A 19,336-nucleotide genomic window follows, 5' to 3' on the forward strand; every position below is an offset into this window, starting at 1 on the left:
AAACAGGTGTTGCTGTCAGATGCATCTAACGTGTCTCTGCCAATTTCCCCCAGCATGGATTTACCAAAGAAATGCTGGGAAAGCTCTGAGAGATTTTAATAATTTTAGACACTAGGAACAAAGTGGGGCTTGCCTCGAAAGGAGGGAACTATAACTGTCTACACACAGAAAACACTCCTGTATCAAGCAGGGCAAACTATGATATGAAGTGGAGCTACTGTCTGTCTCTTAGCCTTGAGATCATTTTAGTGACTTAGTTCAAAGACAGAGTGTTGACCATGAACATCCTGTAGCCTTGACAGGAATAAAACTCAAGAGTCAAGGCTTTGGGGGTGGCGCCTGGGTGGCTCGGTCCATTAAGCATCTGCCTTCAGCTCAGGTCATAATCCCAGGGTCCTGGGATCAAGCCCACATCAGGCACCCTGCTCAGTGCAGAGCCTGCTTCTCCGTCTCCCTCTACCTCTCCCCCCACCCCCCTGCCCCCCAGACTTGTGCATGCACATTCCCCACCATCATAAATAGAGTCTTTAAAAAAAAAAAAAAGAGTCAAGGCTTTGAGTGATGTAGGGCAGTAAAGGCTCCTGTTTTCCTGCAACTGCCCCTAAGGATTTTGTCACGCTGCCAGAGTGAAAAAGAGCATGGAGAATATGCCTGTGTGTACACCAGGTTTTGAGCTATGTGCTAGATCTCCTTTATGAATGGCAGTAGGGCTGAGGTAGATGTGTGGGGATGTCATCAAACAGAGGCCAACTCTGTAAAAGAAATCACGATGTTGGATGAGACTTGGCCTCCTACATTCGTGTTTACATCATGCTTCTCAGAGGTGGCGGTAGCAGCATGAATGAGCCTGTGAGTACTCTGAGACAGAGCTGTCAGTGTCCTGGTGAATTACACATTAGGTATCTGAAAACCTGAAAAAGAATGACTAAACACAGGATAATTTTAAGCCATCATTTTGATGTTGGCCCTGACGCGGTGCCGCCTCTATTTGTACCTGGTACGCACCTGCCAGCCGGTTGGCCATACTGAGCTGTTACCAGCAAGAGCATTCCAATGGTAAACCTCACCCTACACAGGATTCTGAACACATTCATGTCTGGGAAGGAGGGCCTATCTGAAGGAACATTTTGTTTCTGCTTGGCTTTGAAAGGCTTCAAAAAGTAAACACATTACAAACCATATACCGGCATAGATTTAGAGATATTTTTTTTTTAATTTTTTATTTATTTATGATAGTCACAGAGAGAGAGAGAGAGAGGCAGAGACACAGGCGGAGGGAGAAGCAGGCTCCATGCACCGGGAGCCTGATGTGGGATTCGATCCCGGGTCTCCAGGATCGCGCCCTGGGCCAAAGGCAGGCGCCAAACCGCTGCGCCACCCAGGGATCCCATCGGCATAGATTTAGAAAGAAAAAAAATCTTTTATTCCTTCCCTGTTATACAAGTGGACACAGAACATTTTATTTAAACGGCATAGACTTGAAGTTACATGTCACACTTACGTGTAAGGTATACAAAAAGGAAACTAGAAGACAAGTTAGATTGTTAGCAGTAATAATAGCTTTGGAGACTAGTTGGTCCAGCCCTACGTTCAGATGAAAAATGGAAGGCCAGAGGCTAACAGAATTGCTCAGCGACACAAATGAAAGTTGGCAATTCAGTATTTTGCCCGTGTTAGTATATACAGCAGTTCCCGTGTGTCACTGATGTCACAGACCAAAGAATCTCATGAATTTCTTTAAATTCAATGTACCAGGCATCAGATACCAGTTAATCACAGTTCTCACTGACCTACTGCATTCTGGGAAGAAAGAGGAACCTATATTTTTTTCTTGTGATAGGGAATTTTAATTCTAAGAAAGTCCAATTGCCGGCAGTTAATTTCTAGCCCTCCTTTAAAGTGTACTTCTTCAGACACTCAAGACCTACTAGATTTCCCTAAGTTTCAACAAGCAAAACCACTGAGGATCTTTTCATATATTCATGGGCTACCTGCCTCTCTCGGTGGCTTGGCGGTATGTCCTTTGTCTATTTAAGGGAAGTAGGATGGGGAGGGTTGGCCTTTAAACTTTTAACTCTCCAAATATGCCAGTCATGCTTGTCTGTGATACAAGTTGTAATTTTTTCCTCTTAGTTTGTCAGTTGACTTTGCTGCTCCTGTTTTTTTCTATCTTCCATGATTTTAAAGAAAACTTCAAGTTGATGTGCAGTTCATTCTGTATGTTTTCAAGGTAAGTGTGACAGACTAGACTCTAAAAGCCACCTACACCCGAATTGTACAGTCGTTAGCAGTAGTCATATGCAAACCTATTGTTAAATATCCAGAAAGGCTCTGATATTCTCTAGGTCATTCCACGACCCATGATATCATACCAAATAAATTTTTGATCTGTAAGTATGTGAACCAGCGTGGGAATCCAGAACCACTTAGTTCTATACTTGTACATTAATTTTGCAATTCTTAAAAGTCATGGTTTTTTAATTTATTGATGTTCTGAGTCTACACAAAACTAAGTCCCTTCCTTTTATAATGAAACTTCTTTTATTTAAAATAGTATTTTTTATATTAGAACATAGTTCAAATTGATTTTGAAATAGAGCTTAGGAAATATCCAAAGGTCATTGTTTAAAATGTTTCTCCTGAAAACCTCTCTCCCAGATTCACTTAATGCCTTTTTTTTTTTTTTTTAAGATTTTATTTATTCATTCATGAGAGACAGAGAGAGAGAGGCAGAGATATAAGCAGGTTCCATGCAGGGAGCCTGATGCAGGTTGGATCCCAGGTCTCCAGGATCAGGCCCTGGGCTAAAGGCGGCGAATTACACATTAGGTATCTGAAAACCTGAAAAAGAATGACTAAACACAGGATAATTTTAAGCCATTTTAAGCCAAAGTAAACCTCTGGGCCACCGAGGCTGCCCATGCTGCCTTTTTAATAAACAGAAAATACTTCTTTCCCTAGAGAACATAAAAACTGATCTAGCTAGATTTTACTCTGATCTAATAGATTTTGCTCTACAGACAAAAAAAGAAAGATGTGTGTATAAAAACATCTATGAAGAAAGGTTAGCAGAAAATCAAATATTAACAGCAGTTACCACTGAGTAATATAATTGTACGTGACTTATATGTTTTTCACATCTTCAACCTGGATTTTGATATTCTTGTTAAGGAGACCATTCTGTGTAGCAAGAGCATTTGAAAATAAGAAAGGTGAAGAACAGACTTGTAAACAGAAATCCTAAGAGACACCTTCCTTTAAGTTGAGACTATTTATATAGCTTTAGTGCAGACTTTTCCCCTAACTAGATGATGTGTGTTTCCAGCACAAGGAAAGAGCATATGGAGTGACAGTATCCAAGCTCCTGGGAGCACTTCAGCATCTTCAGGTGCACATGTTTGTATCTCTGTGAGGTCACTTCCAAGAAGTTATGAGTTTCACATCTTCCTCTGTTGAATTAGCTCCTTTCCAACAACATTTTAATTCAAGATGTTCTCCAGCTTGAGAGTACTTTCTCAAGGAAGGGCACTGATATAACAGGATATTTTTATTCGGGTGACAGCATGAGCAACAAGCGAACCCCCCAGAATTTACTCATTAAAATTGTGTTACTAGCATTACACATAAGTCTGAGTTTAGAAGAAGTGTTTACGCCCTCCTTAGTAGTTGCTAGGTAGGGCACAAGAAAATACTGAGACACTGAGTAGATAAGAGACATTAAGGAATAAGTTGACCTTTCCTCATTGCCTTTTTTGTCAAAGGAAGCGTGTTCTCAGTGTTGAGCAATTTGTTAGAAAGGCCTTGTTCCAGAAACATAAAGGTCCCTCATAACGCACAAAAAATTTCTGCCTCTTGTTTCTGAGCCATGGCATGGCAGGGGAAAGTAAACAGGAGCTGGCAGTTTGGAGGAGGGTCAGCCTCAAAGAACATGTCCTCTTTCCCTAACACAGTCAAGACTGAAAGAAGATGTTGGCTAGTCCAAGACGTCCAAACTCTTCTCTGGCCCTGCTGGAAACTCTCCTCTTCCTTAAGGCCAGGGGACAGACCCCTCTTGAGGCTCATCAGCTCAGCTGACACCCCTATTATTCTTGCCACCTGATGCCTCATTGTTCTCTATCTCACAAGGCTTCCCAACATTATGTGTTACCTGCATCATCTTTCAACGTTCTCACGTCCTTCAGCTCACAGCTGTGTCTTTGGAATCTGCCTCTTTACCTGTATCACCCTCTCTGTCCTTGTTCCTAGTTTGGGTGCCCAGGTCTTTTTTTTTTTTTTAAGATTTTATTTATTTTTTTATGAGAGACACACACAGAGAGAGAGAGAGGCAGAGACACAGGCAGAGGGAGAAGCAGGCTCCATATACGGAGCCCGACATGGGACTTGATCCTGGGACTCCAGGATCCGGCCCTGAGCTGAAGGCAGATGCTCAGCTGCTGAGCCACCCAGGGATCCCCGGGTGCCCAGGTCTTAAGCAAGCTACAGACTGTGACTCACTCCTGGTCTACTACATGATCAACTTTTCTCCTGTAGAACAATATGGCCAAAATTCTAGTCTTAGAAGGAGATTGGAGACAAATTCATTAATGATTTCCTCCCATTTTATTAAAAGTTGATCCACAGTCAATGTACACAATTTGACCCATACCTTGATGTAAGAGAAAAATTCTAAATGGTTAGTTATAATGAATTTCTGATAAATTTTCTCTCAAATATTTACACTTCTCATTTAAGTCTCTTCAGAAATTTAGGGAAATTTAAAAAGTGAGCCTTTACTCATAAGTGAGCATGAGAAAAAAGATAGAAGCACAATATATGGTACATTTTATAAGTGACTAATGCATGTTTGAGGAATGTAGGAATGAGCAAATGAATACAGTAGTGTTAATAGGCAAAATAATAAATGAAATATTGACTACTATAGGATATAAGTTTTTTATAAAGGAAACGGTTGTCATTTGGTGAAAACAAAATCAGAATTCAATATTATACAGTCAATATTTTCTCTTTATAATCCTGCAAATGTAAAACAACATGCAAAGAAGCTTAAGAATACTAACCAGTGGGTGGAGGATATTTCAGGTAATTCTTATATTTTTCTTCATTTTCTATGGTTTTTTTTTTTTTTTAATTATTTATTTATTTATGATAGTCACAGAGAGAGAGAGAGAGGCAGAGACACAGGCGGAGGGAGAAGCAGGCTCCATGCACCGGGAGCCTGATGTGGGATTCGATCCCGGGTCTCCAGGATCGCGCCCTGGGCCAAAGGCAGGCGCCAAACCGCTGCGCCACCCAGGGATCCCCCATTTTCTATGTTTTTGATAATGAGTACTTAAGAGGAAATAGTTTGCTTTTAAAATATTGTTATAGACAACAAGTGCTTTGAGTTTTAAAGAAAGACATCATTTTGGTTTGGAGCACTTAGAGGTCCATGAGTAAATGGATTCTGAGCCAGATTATTGCAACTAAACTGGAAGAAAGGTAGTAAAATGTTTAGGAAAGTCACTTGGCAGGAATGAGGAGAAATAAAATGCTATTTTAAGCCCTCTTGTGAAATAGTTTTTAAGTTAACTTTTGCAGAGACAATCATGCAGTCTCTGGGTCTCTGTGGCTTCTTCTTCTTTTTTTTTTTTTTTTTAATTCATGAGAATGAAAAAGAGAGACAGGCAGAGGGAGAAGAGAGAGAGAGAGAGACAGGCAGAGGGAGAAGCAGGCTCCCTCTGCAGGGAGTCTGACATGGGACTCCATCCCAGGTCTCCTGGGCCGAAGGCGGCACTAAACTGCTGAGCCACCGTGGCTGCCCTCTCTGTGGCTTCTATTCACTCAGCTGTTGTAGTGGTAAGTAGGCTGACAGTGGGTGAGACTGTGTTGCAGTAAAACTTTATTTTTTAGTTTGGTGATTTCTAATATTCAATTCTAAGTTGTGTGCCACTTTGGGTTGTAGTATAATTTCCCTTTCACCCCAATCCTTTAGCAAACAGCTGAACATTCAGGACACAACAGCTATGCTAGTAAGCTGGTATCTGAATTCCTGGATTGCAGGAATGAGGTGTGGTGACAAGCCTCTGTGGGGGGCAGATAGAAAGGACAGAGCAGTCAGGAGGCCAGCTGTGGCACAGAATTCAGGGAGAGTGGGGAAGCAGAGGAGGGGAAGTCCAGAGTCTCCTCAGGATCCTGAGGTGACCCTGCACATTGAAGGGAAGTGGGGGACCGGGAGGCACACCCAAGTGGCCAACGCGTGGGTTCCACAAGGAAAACGAAAGCTTCCTTCTCAAAGGTTCATGGCATCACGGCACAAACCTACGGAAAGCTTTGTGAAAACAGTGCCTGGGCACAGCGCTGACAGTCCTCACCCAACTCCCTGGAAGCAACCAGAGTCCCAAGAAAAACAACCACCAAGGCCTTTCCACTTCCTGAAGTACTTTCTAACTCCCCTGGTACCAGTGATGCAACTAGAGCATCATCATGTGCAAATCCTGTTCTCATTTTCAGTATTTGAGTTCCTGATAACATTATGAATTCGATATGTACATTAGGTACCTGCTGTTTTCCTGATTTGTTTGCAGAGTTTGAGGCTGTATGCCGCTGTCTTCTTGAGGACTTAAATGGATATTCTCTTTAGGTTTTTCATCTGTATTGGTGCTAATTGGCAGAGGAAGAAAAATAGGAAAATATCTTAGTTTTATATATTTCAGTCTTGGGGGAAATTAGCCAGCGGCTTTCATCTTGAAATTTAGGGCAGAATTTGACTCAAGTTTTTGCAAGATATGTAAAAGGAACACATAACCAAATTCCACCTTTCAGGACTAAGTCAAAACTCAGAAGTTTTGAAATGTGAAAACCATCCTGTACATTGTCAGAAGACTGAATTCTTATAGACAGGTGTCCATGCCTTAAAACAACACTTATTTCCGGAGTGATTCTGACTGGTAAATAATCATTTACTGCCCAGTTGTGACATTTAAGCCTGGCAAGGTCATAAGCTCTGTACGGTGATCTTACCTAAAGCTTCCTTTTTCCGCTTTAGCAAAGATAGTTCTGTTTTCTGTACAATTAACTCTCATGGTGTGGAGAGCAGCGGTCCTTGTCATGAGGCCTATGAGGACTGAGAATAATTCCAAGGATTTAATCCCTCTAAATGCCAATAACAGTCACGTGTAAATAACAATAGCTAACATTTTCTGACCTTCATCCTAAGTGAGGCACTGTACTAAGTGAGGTCAGAATGATTATCTCTATTTTTCAGACAAGGAAAATGAGGTTTTGAGAAGGTAAGTGTCCTGCTGAGGGTTTCATACTAGTAAGTGATGTGAACACATCTCTTACTGACTGCAAAGCTCATGATCTCTGCCTCTTCCAGGGTTAAGCAAGCACTTGATTGTACATAAGTGAAATGATAAATGATTCAGTGCCAGTACCTTGAGATTTCAAATATGTTTAATAATAATAGGGACTTTAGGGAGGAAGCACAAAGAGCTAACTCATTCCACCACTTACCAGTACTTCCTATATTTACTAGTTACTCTTACCCTTTCTTGGAAATTGGAACAAGGAAGGACATCATCCCTCACAACAGAAAGGAACTGAATCAGGTGTCAAAAGTGTCAGGGAAGACTGAATCAGGAGCCAAAGTGGTCACAGGATGAGGAAGAGCAAACAAGTGCCACACATGAGGAAGAGTAGAGGGTGGTGTTCTGGGAGGGCTTCCAGGAGAGATGACTACGTGGTTAGCTAAGGAATGGCTGAAATTGGTTTTGACCAATGAGTGGTACATGGGTGTGGGACAATGCAGCCTTAGTGAGTGCTGAAGGAGTGGCTGTCCACCTAATTGATGGTAGTTCCTGCGAACATGGAATTACGCAAGGATGCTTTATAGGGAGTGGTCTTAATAGTTCTGTCACCAGTGAAGACTTGAGAGCTCTGAGTATATGCAGGAAAGCTGGGTTGTACAGGAATGGGAATGGATCAGAGGCAAGGATAAATGGGCTGTGAATGGAGGAATCTATTATTCCTCAGACATCAGTGCATGACTTACCTTGCTTAACCTTTGTCACAAATTATCGTGTAAATATATAGTGAGATATAAGGTATGCAGATGACACTTGTTTCTGACTAGTGAAAGGCCACTAATGTAAATCACAGAACCTGCTAGTCTGTGTAAATGGACAGGAACATTTTCACCAAACCTTAATAAGGACAGAGTCCCTTACAGAAATACTTTAATTTTCTTATAAGCTAATAACTCAGACTAGAGTAAAAAAAAAAAAGGGAGGAATTGCCTACTATTCTCTAAAAGGATACTGGTTTAAGGTACCAGAGTAGCTTAAAAAAAGATCAAGTAAAATTGATGGGAAGGAGGAATATTGAAAGAAAAAAGGAAATATTTCACCTTTGTATTGTATGCAGTTCTTGGTGATACAGAATCAGATTCAGAAGCAGTGGCAGCTGAAATTATTTCCAGATAGCTGAATGGGGTCAGGATTCTGAGTCCAGTCATCAGGACTGAAGTGGTACCCCTGAACAATTTCCTCCTGTTGTGATTTTAAGCATGTCACTGAATTTCTCTGCTCCTCAGAATCTTCTCTGCTTTGGGATAACAATGTTTTTGGGCCAACCTATGTCATAGTTGCTTTGGGAGCCAAAGAAGACAACAAATTTTAAAATATTTTGTAAACAAATATATATTAGCTATTACTATTCTTATTAATCCTGACGACTGTACCAGTGGAAGTCCAAAATCATTAAATAAAAATGATTTTGGGGATCCCTGGGTGGCGCAGCGGTTTGGCGCCTGCCTTTGGCCCAGGGCGCGATCCTGGAGGCCCAGGATCGAATCCCACGTCAGGCTCCCGGTGCATTGGAGCCTGCTTCTCCCTCTGCCTGTGTCTCTGGCTCTGTCTCTGCCTGTGTCTCTGGCTCTGTCTCTCCTTCTGTCTCTCAAGAATAAATAAATAAAATCTTTAAAAAAAAAAATGATTTTGAGTACCTATAGGTAGTCTCTGCTCACGAGAAGCTCATTTTCTGCTGGGGCTGAGGGGCCGGGGAGGAGCGTATTAGAGACCAAGGAGACAAGAGAATGTAATAGAGTGGGAAGTGCAGTGTGGGGCAGAGGGAGTGCACCCATAGACATACAGAAACTGGGAAAGCTAAGGATCGAGGAGGCATATGCCATCATCAGCCATGTGACACAAGTGTGAAGCAGGCTTGCTCCCCAAGCTCAGTGTTAGTATATTAAAAGAAAGAACAACCTTGAAACCTATGGTAAGTTTAGGACAATTGAAGATATACTACCTGGTAGATGGTTGCAGCAGAATTCCCTGATGGAGGAGAGAGCTAGTTAGAGCCATCAGGTCCTTCGGTCTCGGATCACAACGCAACTGCCAGAAGGTGCCACTAAATAACAACACTGCTTTCTCCTGGACGCTAACCACCACCTCAGACAGCTGACTCCTATCTTGTAGCTCCTGTTTTCCCTGTTAACACCACTTCTGGCCACTTCACTCCTAAGTTGCTGGCTAAACAAGGCATTAAAAAAGTAATCTTTAAAAAATAGCTTAAAGATTTACTAAAAAATTAAAATTTAAAATAGAAAGGATATATATACACAGACACAATCTCACTTTAAAATGCTGCTCAATGGGGCCATTGTATTAAAGATTGCGTCTCTTCCTCACCCCCGTTCCCGAGCTCGCTCTCTGCCCTGTTTTCTCCTAGCCTTTATCCCCCTTTATTTTAATTAATTATGTGTCTTGTTTTTAGTCTCTCTCTTGGCACTGGAATGAGAACTCCATAAAGGAGTCCATCTTCGCTGATGGGTGCTTAACAAGCCTCAGAACTGTCCCTGGAACAGAGAAGTGATCAATAAATACTTACAAAATGAAATGTGTGTGCTAAACGTCCTCTAAGAGTGCTACCACAAAAAAACCTGGGTAGTTTCTGCGTTGTCTCCTGCGTCAGACACACACTTGTGCCTGCACCCCTCCGGGCCTGGTTTGATCCTGCGGCTGCAGGCCTTCTATCCTGTTCTGTGTTTTGGGGCTCTGACAGAAACTGCGTGGCTGTGGAAGCAAGAGCCAAGGTCCCCTCCACTCCTATTCTGTGCCTGTCATGTGGCTTCCCTCTTGTTTCCCTGATGGGGCCTTCCTGCCCTTCCTGTGAGAAATGCTTTAAATCCAGAATAGTCAGCTCACCCTATGTAGGTGCAGCCACTTAGTCTTATCAGCTTCACGCACACATGGACATAGAACAATGATTAATTACCCAGCTGCTTCCACACCAGGATCTTGGGCATCCAACACTTCCTCGTGCTGATCTTAGTTATGTGTTATTTCTGACACGAAAATAAATGGCATTTTCTTACAGTAATCTCATATCCCAAGAAGTGAAAACAGGCCCAAAAAGTAAAGGCTTAGAGAAGTTTTGAAATGTTCATGGATTACATATATGTGATAGGTTCTCTGGTGGGTTACTTCGATGTTTGGGGGTTTACTCTTTAAGCTTTTAAGGTTGAAGACCGTGATCTTACTCCTAGCCACATCCCTGGTCGCTACTGATCACAGAATGCTTGTGTGAGACTGTCACACTCAGAACATGGGCACAACGGGGCAGATTTTAAGACCTAGAATACATGAACATACACATGGTGTATGATCTGAGGGTGTTTAGATGAGACAAGATAATTGTTTTGTGGTTTTTTTTTTTTTTAATTTATCTAAGATGGGGAGGGGGGAGAGAGAGAGAGAGAGAAAAGCAGGCTCCTCATTGAGCAGGAATTCCAGAAGACCAGGGATCATGACCTGAGCCAAAGGCAGATCCTCAACCCACTGAACCACCAAGGCACCCTACCATTTCTAAAGAAGTAATTTTTATGAAATGGCTATTGAATCCGTTTTGTGCCCAAGGATGATAATATGAAGAAATGGTCTTAAGTTACATGAAGGAAACAAATCAATGCTAGACTTAAGAATTTGATCCTTCAGTTGAACTAGGAACAGGCCATAGGAATGCAGAATGAAGTCCTTGGGAGAAGAGAGGATGGGAGAGGCAGTCATGAATGTTTCTAAGAGAGTCATTTGCCTGGGCTGGTTTTAACTTGATATTGGTCTAGAAATAGAAAGTGAGAAGCCTCAACTACTTTAGTTCAGCCTTAACTTAAAATTTAAGACTTAAAACTGTAGTAGTACTAAAAGAGACTTTAAGGGGAAGAGGTTATTGATAGACGTTTGCTAATAGAAAGCATCAAGGCTACTTTTCACTTTTTTTATAATGAAGAAGAATGAAGTGTCTTTACCTATCAAGCCATAACATGTAGAGAATATTAGGAAGGATAAAGATTTAAATGTAAATCTCTGCTAATTATTTTATCATGAAATTGAGTTCCTGACTAGATTGTAAGGTGCTCTGCTGTAATAGTCTGCTTTTAAAAAGTATACACTGGCCTCCTCTGAAAGAGCAACTTTAGTTTCTGTTAGGTTTGTTTTAATTAGGAGACTTTATTTAGAACATTTGCTATAGCAAGCTATTCTCTTAAAGGTATAAACTGTTCCTCATGGGTATAGAATTTCTTTATCATGGTTAAACACTGATAGTATTGACTGTGACCTTGCAGATTTTATTCTAAATAAATCAGCAAAGGGGTACCTGGGTGGCTCAGTTGTTGAGCATCTATCTTCCAGCTCAGGGCGTGATCCCCCCGGGGTCAAGGGATCGAGTCCCACATCAGGCTCCCCGCAAGGAGCCTGCTTCTCCCTCTGCCTGTTTCTGCCTCTCTCTGTGTATCTCATGAATAAATAAAATCAGTCAATCAATCAGTGAATACAAAAGCTGGATATGTTCTCTTCCTACTCAGAAATGTTTATTTAGATCTAATCCTTGTAAGGTTTTAGAAAGTTTAAATATTGGGGCACCTGAGTGGCTCAGTGGGTTGGGCATCTGCCTTTGGCTCAGGTCATGATCCCAGGGTCCTGGGATCAAGTCCCACATCGGGCTCCACAGAGAGCCTGCTTTTCCCTCTGCCTGTGCCTCTGCTTCTCTCTCTCTGTCTCTCATGAATAAATAAAATCTTAAAAAAAAAAAAGTTTAAAAACTAGGTGGGTTTACAAAATACTTATTTTTTAATGCCCTTCAAAAAGCCTCAATTCTTTGACACTGGCAACCTGTAATGTGTGTGCCAGTGGGACACACTATGTAACTTCTAGTGCCTTGATAAAGTCTGCATACAGAGGTCTGGGTTAGGAATGTTTCAGCAAAACTGGGATACCAACTGTCTTATCAACACTGGAAATTTGGAAAAATTCCTTCTGCCTATTTTCCCTTTTTGTAAAATTTGAATCCTTCTTAAAATTCTAAGCTTTTTTTTTTAAGTGTTCCTATTGTCATATATATTGCTTTTAGTGTGAATAATTCTCTACCCATAATATACATCAAGGGCCTTCTTTATAATTATGGATTATTATATATTATGTAGTAGTGCTTTTTTTTTAAGTTTTGTTTTACTTCTCTGTGGCTTCCAAAAGAGTAAAGTACAGTTACAAATATTTTTTAGAAGAATATGGCTGTACTTACCATTTTTGTATGTTAGAATTATTCAACAGGAAACAACGATGGGTGAAAGAAAGATTGCACCAAAGAAAAGGCCCAGGCAGTAAAACAGGGTCACTGAATGCATGGAAAACATAACCCATAGGTTTTAAACTCTATAAATACCTAGTCCCACTAGCGGTTGCCAGTGAGTGTTTTATATGTAACTATAAATTCTACATTTAAGAAACACCTCACACAGGCTTACCTTTAAGAGTAAGTTTACCTTTAAACTGTTCCCAGCTTAATCTGGTGCATTAGTAGTATTACCACAAAGTTTTAGATAAGGGGTGAGCAGAGCAGTTTGTGACCTTTGATCCAGAGCAGGCTTTCAGCAAATAGGTGAGAACAGCACTGGAGCTCCTGCCTCTGGCACCCCAGGACCTAAAACTCCTGTCTTTGTGTAAGACACAGGCACAAGCTCTTCTAGGCAGCAAAGTCTACCCCCAAACCACTCCTCTTATGTAGGCAGGTCATGGAAATGGGCTTAGGAGATTGGGCTCTGTGGCTTCCAGTTTGTGCAAGTGGGCACAACTACCATCCTGAGAAGCTTCCTGGGTTATCAACCGAAGAGGAAGTTGTGCCCTCCAGCTCCATTAGAAAAGGAAGGATGCTTATTCATCCTTCAACCTGCTTCTCCCTCTGACTCTCTCTCTGTGTCTCTCTTATGAATAAATAAATAAAATCCTTTTTTTTTTATTTTTAAGAAACTTCTATAAAGGACACTCACTCTACATGCCTGTAGGGATGCTAATCTTGCCACACTGTGGCCTGAATTTCGACTTTCTTTCCTTCCAGCTGGAATTGTAAGAGATGTTGATCTCTCATTTTACATTTCTTTCATTGTAAGTGAATACTTACTGTGAAAGGTGCTAGAGCTCCTCATCAAACCCTTCTCAAAACTTACCAGTTGTGAGAGCATCCCGTGTGCCTGAAGGGAAGACAAAAGCCAGGATGACACAAGTGTGGCATGCAGCATGATCAAACAGGAGCTTTCAGCCGGGGACGATTCATCCTGATTTCTTTTCAGCATACAGTCTGCTGTTTTTCTAATATAAAAAGCCATTGGTCTCCCTCACACAACTCATTTTAACTTGTGCACTTCACAAAGTATGTGGTTTTTTTTTTCTTTGTTAACTTAATACTTTTAAAATAAAATAATTACAGCAGAAAATTTACAGAACAAAAGATATCACCTATAATCCTTCTATTCTGACATGTTTTGTACAGTCCATTCTGGTACATTTTCCCATGCATCTACGTTTTTACTGTGTAAAAACGTGCATTCCCATGCATTTACGTTTTATACAGTAGAAATCCAAATAAAGACAGAGGCAAATAAATAGAAACTCTAGTGGATATATCAGTGCAATCCAAGATTTCTATTGTATAATTAAGTTGTTTCCAGTTTTATTTGTAATGAAGGCCTTGATAAAAATGCATGAAATATTTTTCAAATTAAAATATTCCATTAGAGTGGATTCCTAGGAGGGCTAATTGGTATGAATATTTGTATTATTCTCTCTATATATTCCATGTTTTTCATAGGCTTTTTGCCAGTTGCTGTGGTATCTTCAACATATGAGGATATCCGTTTCATCACATCCTTGCTTTTTATTGGATGTTCACATAAGAACTTTTCTATTGGGGATCCCTGGGTGGCTCAGCAATTGAGCATCTGCCATGGGCTCAGGGCCTTATCCTGGAGTCCCTGGATGGAGTCCACAATGGGCTCCCTGCATGGAGCCTACTTCTCCCTCTGCCTCTCTCTCTCTCTTGAATAAATAAACTCTTTTTTTTTAAATAAAAAACAAACTTTCTATTGTCATTAATGTAATGGGGGGGAGAAGGTATCTTGCCCCTTGCTTTTGCATTTCTTTAGTTTTAATGAGGTTAAAGTTTCCAGATTTACATGCAGGATAAATATATTCTTTCTCCCCATCCTGCATTCTAAGATAGTTTCTGCATTTCCTTGCTCCTTTTTTAGTGCTGTGTTGTGTTGAACTCTGCTAAAGAAACTTCACTTACCTTGGAAAGGTCATGGAGACTTTTGTGAAGTAGGAGATCCAGGCAGTGAGATGGGTAGTAGAACAATAAGCCAACTTCAGCTGAAGGTTTTGAGAGACAATCTGGGTAGAAGAGAAAGAAGCTAGGTTCTCAGAAAGCAGTTGCATTAACACATGGATCCTTGGAGAACTGAAATGGGTAAAGTGGATTTTAGGACATTTTTATAAGGGTCACATAATGTAATACTTCCTTGAGTCTTGCTGGGATATTCCAGTAAAATCTTACCTTTTCCATGATTTCTGGAGTTAAATTTATTTAGTGGCCAGGCAATACTGTGTTATGGTAGTCTTGAGACTACACAGTTAAATATAGGCCATACATATTTTAGCATCATATTCTAGGCTTAAAGGGGAGCCCAAGATCACCCCTTACTGTGAGGAAGATTATATAAATCAGGTCTCTGGCATAACTGGGCCATTGAAATAGGAAATATGGTATTTTTGAGCATCCCAAGAAGTTCTTCATTCTGTGATGCTGGCATTCAAATAATTCTTATTTGGCTTGTTGTTTTCTCTCAAACTGCTCCCTGTGTATTCTTGCAAGTCCCTAATTGGTTTCCCCAGCTTCCTTTTTAGGAAGGCCTAGGGCTGGTATCTTGAGCAATTTACCCTAAGTCTTAAGAAAAATACTCTTTTTTTTTTTTTCCCCTCTGTTTTCCATTGTCTTATATTTGTTTGCCTCTTCTCACTAGAGAGTGGTAAGATTTCAAGGACCAGGTAACATGATAAAGAGTAGGAACAAGAGTGCAAGGAGAGGTGCTTTTAGTCTGGGTCTGTTTTAAGTCCAGAGGGAGGAAAGGGTTTACATGTGAACATGAGAAGTCTACCCTAAGGTGTGAGTTCCAGGAATCTACTGGTTAATAGTTAGTTGGCCTAATCTAATTCTCTTTGTATGTATCTTCCTGACTCAGAAATGCTTATTGTCTGGTGTTTGGGAACATGACCTGATAGCTTTCCATTTCATCATGAGTCATACTGGGATTTTCTCCTCTGTTGTACCCGGAGGACGATTCCATCCACATCAGCACTGCACCTGCTCCTAGACGCCCTGGAACATTTAGCTGCCGTTGTGGTGCAGCTGGAGTCAGACTTGCCACCTGCATGGCCAAGTGCAGGACCCCCAGGAGCACCACCGGACCCATCTCTTACACAGGCTGACCGATTTCTCCTGGTGTTCAGAGTCTGTTTTTGTCTAGCACCATTTGACATCGGTTATGATGTAGGGGGAAAAGCAGCAGCCTCGAAGCCTCATGCCAACTCTGGTGAGCGGCCGCCTGTGGTTTCTTGGAAGAAGGCTGGGCAGAGAGTGGGGAAGGACGATCTGGCACTCTGTTCACTAACTTCTTCAGCTGCATCTATGATACCTTATTGCAGAGGTAAGAGAGAACATAATGTATTTTTTTAAAAGCAAGTGGCTACAATGTATCTGATGTCCTGGGTTGCATTTTGCTGAAATGTGGTGCTGTATGTGCTATAAATGGTGCTGTTGGATTATCTTTCTGTGCAGAGTCTATTCCTACATCCTGACTTGAATAAATATTTTACTCTAATCAATTAGTCACATCTTTGTTTTTCTTCTGTCATTTCCCATTCATGAAAAGGCAACTTGCGATGCAGATTTTACCTACTTCCTGAGACTTTATGGAAGGTTACCCATACACACATTAAAAACGTAGCCAGCCCAATAAGACAAGACTGCAATTCTGTGAGCCAAGAAACAAAAGGAGAGAAAAGATCACAGAAAAGAGAAATGTTCAAGCCTGGGTGGAGGGATGCTCCTTCCTGATGGGGAAACTGAGGTTGGTTCCCGGTGGGCTGCAGCCCTGGCACCTCTGTGATCAGGGATCCTTTGAGAAATTTTGCGTAACTGAGCACATGTCACATGGCTGGTCAAGGAGAGCAGCCTGATGATTCTCGTTACATTACAAAAGATGCAGGAGGTCTACTTGTGAATCTAAGTTTCTGTGAACCCTTGAGGGCAGGGCGAACCAGTTCTGTAAGGTGTTCAGTGACTGGCCAGATTTGACTGTAGGGGGACTTACACCGGGGGACTCCAGGGAGAAGGACTGTGGCCCTTGAGTGAGTACTTTGTGTGATATCAGAGACATCTTGAATCTGGTTTTTAGGGCCATGCAAGTTTTAGGGTACACCCATATGGGGTCTGGTTATACTGTTCTGGGATCAGGACCTACAGTTTTGTCCCAAATTTTCCCCAGGTGACTGATGTGCGGCCACTCCTCCGTGGGCTTGCTTCTAAGAGGCTTTTCTACACAACACGGGTGTGAGGACCCCTGGCGTGGGTGTAGGAGTGTCCTGTAACAAGTACAGCAACTGGGGGTTGGTCTTAGCCTCCTTGGGCGGCTGTAAGAAGACACCAGGGACCGGGCAGTGTAGACACAACACGCACATCCGGTCTGGGATGCTGGGAAGTCTAAGGTCGGGGTGCCTGCAGATTCAGGGCCCGGTGAGAGCCTGCGTTCCGCTTCAAGACCCTGCCTTCCCAGGCCAGAGGAGCTGAGAGGTCGCTCCTGGGCCTCTTCACAGGGCCACTCATCCCATTCATGGAGGCTTGGAGGCTCTGCCCTCCTGACCTAATCCCTCCCCAGAAGCCCCACCTCCTAATCCTGCCACCTGGGGTGGGGGTGGGTGGGTGGGTAGGATTTTAACGTGGGGATCTCGGTGCCACTCAAGCATTCACACAGTCATTGTCTTAAAACACCACCGCCTCGTTTCTTTCAGTCCTGGAAGTGTGACATCATTTCCCGAGGCTGGACTCCAGGCCTTGGCAGGGCTGGGCTCCCGCCAGAGGTCCAGGTCCGAGGAGGATCCCTTCCTTTGCTTTTCCAGCTCCCAGAGCTGCGCTCTTTGGCGCCAGGGCCCTGCCTCCACCCCCAAGGCCAGCAGCAGAGCACAGGGTCGCATCGCCCTTCCTGCTGTCAGCTTCCCCAAGGTTCCCCTGCAGGGAAGCTGGTGATTACAGTGAGGGCCCCGCCCGGATCCCCTGTGCCAAGGCCCTCAGCGCCAGAGGTAGCATCACAGGTCAGGGGCAGGGCTCCCAAACCACAAAGGGCAGGCTCAGCCTTGGGCCCCAGCCGGCTCCCTGGACTCAGAATCTGTGTGTCAGCAAGACCTGCCTGCACACTAGAGTGGGAGAAGCATGGTGCCATGGGGTCCTGCCCAGGTGCTACCCAAGCCCCAGGCCAAAGACAAACGGAAGGGGTGTTTTCCCAGGAGCCTCTGCAGGTGGTGCTGGGTGATCAGATGAGCGGCGTTTCCCCAGGCACCGTGACTAAGTGCTCACCTAAAGGGCCCTGGTGGCCAGATGCGCCCTGAAGCCACCTGCCCTGAGCACCGGGATGCCGGAGCTCTTGCTTGGCTTCCATAGTTCGGCACAAGGCTTGCCACTGCCACATAAAATAATTCCATTTTTTAAAAAAAGCTTTGTAAGGGGAAGATATCTATTTAAGATGTAAATATAAGCAGCTTCTCCTGTGAACAGCAATTTTACTACCCATTTGCAAGACAGCTTGCTCCATATGCTCTATATTTGTGGCCATTTGTTCACTTTTCTAAGTGAGGAAGGAAATGAAAGAGGAAGGGGAAAAATGATTGACTACAGGCCCCAAAGTTATACTTCCTCCGTATTTAAGCAACAGGAAAAGGGTTTACCCCTTATGAAAATGTTAATTTCACAGAAGGAAAAACAGAAAGGCTTAGTTAATACTAGATCCGAAATGAAATTTAAAATCCTCTGGGAATCACAGCAATGACTGGAACCTCTGAATGACCAAGTCAAGTCGGAAGGACTCCGGGAACGTCATATGCCCGGAGCGCCCACAGGAGGGCAGCAGTGCTACGTGATATAAAGATTGACTCCCTTTAGTGCAAATTTTCCTGGATGGAATTGGAAATGGTTAAAGCAAAAGTAAGCAGAGAAAAAATTATGTAGGTGCACAGGTAGTTGGCTTTTCGTTTCTGGGAGTCAGTAGACTATGTTAGATCCCGCTCTTGAGTAGAAATATGCAATTATTAAAATATATAAGAAAGTTCATTCTTGGTTAATATGTTAGCTGTCAGGCATTATTACTAAGTTTTCAAATACCAAAGCTGCCTATTTTTTTTAAGCAAAAATATTCTGAAACAATGCAAATTCAGATTCCTGCCAATCCTCTCTCTCTTCAGCATTCCTACAGGAGACTTTTTGGTAGTTACCTTAAAAGCTCCTTTGTACATTTTATGCCAATTTGAAAAAGTATTCTGTAGTCTCTAGCTAAAGCCAAATACAGTTTAATAAATTGTTTTCTTATAGAAAACCTAATTTTCTTTTTTTTTTTTTTTTTTGAAAACCTAATTTTCATCCAGTGCTATCAGAAAGATTGCCTCTGGTTTTTCCAACCACAAATAGCCATGTTTCGTTAACTAGGCAACATCTTATGTCTCAGACCGTATTCTGATGTAATAGGCTCAATTTAAAAAATAGCATTTCATGGAGCACATGGGTGGCTTGGTCAGTTGGACGTCTGACTCTCAATTTCAGCTCAGGTCATGATGTCAGGGTCATGGGATCTAGCCCCGAGTGGGACTCGAGCTCAGCAGAGAGTCTGCTTGAGAGTCTCTCTCCATCTCCCTCTGCCCCTCCCCCAACTTCCTCTTTCTAAAATAAATCTTTCAAAAAATAATTTAAAAGACCCAGC

At 42.3% G+C, this 19,336-nt stretch overlaps 1 long non-coding RNA gene across 1 annotated transcript; it reads left to right on the forward strand.

Moving 5' to 3' along the window:
- Positions 1 to 1,304: 1,304 nt before the first annotated feature.
- Positions 1,305 to 16,190, forward strand: LOC121492848. Its single transcript, XR_005988319.1, has 2 exons — positions 1,305 to 2,230; positions 9,757 to 16,190. It is a non-coding gene; the product is annotated as an uncharacterized LOC121492848 (long non-coding RNA).
- The last annotated feature ends 3,146 nt before the right edge of the window (positions 16,191 to 19,336 follow it).

Source organism: Vulpes lagopus, chromosome 1, assembly GCF_018345385.1.
Source record: "Vulpes lagopus strain Blue_001 chromosome 1, ASM1834538v1, whole genome shotgun sequence".
Classification (NCBI taxonomy): domain Eukaryota; kingdom Metazoa; phylum Chordata; class Mammalia; order Carnivora; family Canidae; genus Vulpes; species Vulpes lagopus.